This window comes from Agrilus planipennis, unplaced genomic scaffold (assembly GCF_000699045.2).
Source record: "Agrilus planipennis isolate EAB-ADULT unplaced genomic scaffold, Apla_2.0 scaffold110, whole genome shotgun sequence".
NCBI lineage: Eukaryota > Metazoa > Arthropoda > Insecta > Coleoptera > Buprestidae > Agrilus > Agrilus planipennis.
Window position 1 is genome coordinate 6,987 of NW_020438935.1, and position 3,811 is coordinate 10,797.

A 3,811-nucleotide genomic window follows, 5' to 3' on the forward strand; every position below is an offset into this window, starting at 1 on the left:
GTGACTATAGCAGCAGAGCCACCAGACACCGCAGCAACCCGCAGCCCATGTGGCATACCCGGTATACCATCTCCTTTCACATATGGTTCTTGTAACAATAGAACATCGACCCTTTCCTCCAACATAGCCACTCCCAAGTCGCACATTACCCTATATCCCCTCTGTCCATTCACCTGCCATATTTTGTACCTTCCTTTATTCCCCTCCATCACTGTCGCGCATCCTCTCCTTCAGCCAATTCAACCTTATTAAGTACTCTGGGCAATCTTTACTTAGTATATGATGGCTATTATTCCTTCCCTTCGCCTTGCAATTCCTACACCTTATATTCCCGTCCTTGCAATCCGTACTTATGTGCCCTTCACCTCCACATTTTTTACAAACAACAATATTATCTCTACAGTTCTTCATTGTGTGTCCAAACGCAAAGCGTTTGAAACATCTCACCACCGAATCTAGTTTCCTCGTTTTTAATAGATTCCACTCTATGTAGACTTTTCCTCGGTCTGTTACTCTCCTTATAATCTTTTCAGGTAATTCCAATATTACGTTTCCTTTTTCCTTTCCTTTCCCTCCTCTAGCCACAATCCTTGCTCTCTTCATATAATCGACTCTAGTCATTACTTCTTTACAATTTTTTTCATAAAGTTGATTTATTATAACGTCGTCTGTCCATTCACTTAGTGCATCATATATTACTATTTTATTCATTTTTTGTTTTACTTCCTCTATTGTAAGTCCGACTTTTTCTAATTCTTTGCACTCCACTCTACGAATCCTATCCTTTTCAGGTCAAGCCGGCCAGTTTCCTGGCCAGGGGCCCCTGACCTCCAGTAGTACCAATCTTCATCATTGGTAGGATGTTCGGAGCAACAATAACAACTCCTCCCAGTTGAGATTTCTTGCAATTGTCGGTACTGGTGGACCACGACATTCGTACCAGATAAATTTATAACTCCAGCATTTGTTACCGATGCTACTATTATTCTTGACGGAATAAAAGAAGATATCGAAATGAACGTGGCCCAATCAAAAATTATGGATGTTCATGTTCTTATAGGACAAAATTTTACAGAATTGTCCGATGTCGAATATACAAAAAAAGGGAACTTGTTAAAATTTTCATTTGCAAAACCCCTTTTTCAAAATCATGAGAAACGTTATTGTACTCAAATTGACAGGGCTTTATTGAACATTGGAATCGACGATAACAAAATAACACGAGATTTAATAAACTTTCTTAACGAATTCAGGGAATGTATCGCTTTAAATTTGTCCGAATTGGGTATGGTCTCGGTAACTAATATGAAAATAAAACTTACTACAGACTAACCCGTTCAAAGTCATCCTCGCCGTTTAGCAGAAAATGAACGAAATTTAGTTCAGAAAATGGTACAGGAAATGCTTGATAATAACATAATTCGACACTCCCATTCGACTTATACAAGTCCGATTGTTCTAGTAGGAAAGAAAACAGGGGATAAACGTTTATGTATAAATTATAGAGCTCTCAACAAAATTACGGAAAAATTCAAATATCCTCTGCCATTAATAGAAGATTTGATAGATCGTCTTCACGGATACAAATACTTTATTAGTCTTGATTTACACTCCGGTTTCTTCAAGTTCCGCTTTCACCAGAATCCGTACCATATACAGCTTTTGTTACACCCGACGGAATGTATGAATTTCTCCGAATGCCTTTACCTTTACCATTAACCTGATATTTTCTGAATTACGGTTTACCAAAATTCTCATTTATATGGACGATATTTTGATACCAGCCAAAACTATATCAGAGGCCTTGGAAATTCTACGCGACGTTCTGGAATTAATGAGACGACATGGTTTAACTTTAAAACTATCAAAATGTCATTTCTTAAAAACTCAAATAGAATATTTAGGCTACTCAATATCGGAATCACAAGTTAAACCCGGTAATTTCAAAACAGAAGCAGTAGGAAAGTTTCCGTGTCCTAGAGACGCGCATCAGGTGAGACAATTTTTAGGGCTTACAGGCTATTTCAGAAAATTCATCAAAAATTATGCACACCTCACAAAACCGCTAACAACGCTGCTAGGAAAAGGCGTTAATTCGAAATGGGGCGAAGCTGAAAATGAAGCATATCTTAAACTAAAATATTTATTAGTGTCTCAGCCAATTTTAAGAATCTTTAATCCAAACTTGCAATGCGTGTTGTACACTGACGCTAGCCGTAACGGACTGGCTGGCATTCTCACCAAAAACGAAAATAACAAAGAATGGACTATTGCCTATTTTAGTCGTCAAACGCGTCCTTAAGAGAAATTTATCATTCTTTTGAGCTCGAAGCGCTTGCTGTTGTTGAGTCGGTCAAAAGATTTAGACCTTATTTATTAGGGAAAAGTTTTATTATTATAACTGACTGTTCAGCCGTTAAATACCCTTTAGCGAAAAATGAAATCAACATGCGAATAGCTCGCTGGGTAATGACTTTGAACAAATTCTCATTCGAAATAAAACACAAGGCAGGTAGTCAAATGCATCATGTGGATGCGCTTAGTACAGTATATTAGTCTTGGTCATAAGAAAAGACGACTGGATGTTAATAATTCAACAACAAGATAAGAATGTTACTGAAATAAAGAACGTACTTAAATCCGGTGAAGCGGATAAACATCATTCCATATATACGCTCTAAAGGGAGAACTAGTTTATCGAAATACCCCGTATGGACTGCGATGGGTAGTACCTAAAGCGGCCCGGTTCCAGATATGCCGTATGAATCATGACGAAACGGGTCATTTCGCGTTTGACAAAACATACGAAATCATATCATCCAAATACTGGTTTCCCAAAATGCGACGGTTCGTACAAAAGTACATAAACAATTGTTTAGAATGCCTATATTTCAAAACACAAGCTGGAAAGAAATTCTCCACCTCATCCCAAAAATTCCGGTTCCATTCCATACTGTACATGCCGACCACCTTGGCCCGTTTATCAAAACAAAATTCAATAATACACACATATTTGCCGTAATTGACGCATTTACCAAATTTATACTTCTGTACCCAGTAAAAAGTACTAATTCCCATTGTGCGGACGCTGGAACAGCTTTTACCTCTATAAAATTTAGAGAATTCATTGAAAGCATAGGTACGACTCACCATCTAAATGCAATAGCTCTCCCATGAGGCAATGGACATGCCCGGAAGTCCCAAAAGGGCCTTTTATAAATTTTACGTGGCGATATATACCTTTCGGTCTCCCCGCCACGACCCCCATGGGCTCGGGATTGAGATACGCTCAATCAGCGCGTGTAATCTAGTGACTACACTACCAGTTTCGTCTACTCAGCTTGCAAGGCCGGTAGACCCCTCTGGTGTGGGCGGGACCTATCTAATCCCTACCAGCTCTGCAGGCTGGTACCCGAGCAGGTTGTGACGCTGCTCACCCGCCGGGGTTTCCCCCTAGCCCAGCTTGCTGGCTCAAACCACTACCACTACGAGTCCAACCCAATTCAGGTCAAGCCGGCCAGTTTCCTGGCCAGGGGCCCCTGACCTCCCGTAGTACCAATCTTCATCATTGGTAGGATGTTCGGAGCAACAATAACAACTCCTCCCAGTTGAGATTTCTTGCAATTCTCGGTACTGGTTGACCAGCTCGGGTACGTGGGGTCGCCAAGCCCAAACCGCCGTGGCGGCCCCTGCGTTAAGTCGCATCTTTTTTATTCATCTATTCCTTTTTACCTATTATTCTTTCTTTCGTTAAAGACCCACCCCACATATTCCTTTATACTTTCGTAACTCCTTCTACTCGTCAGTGCCT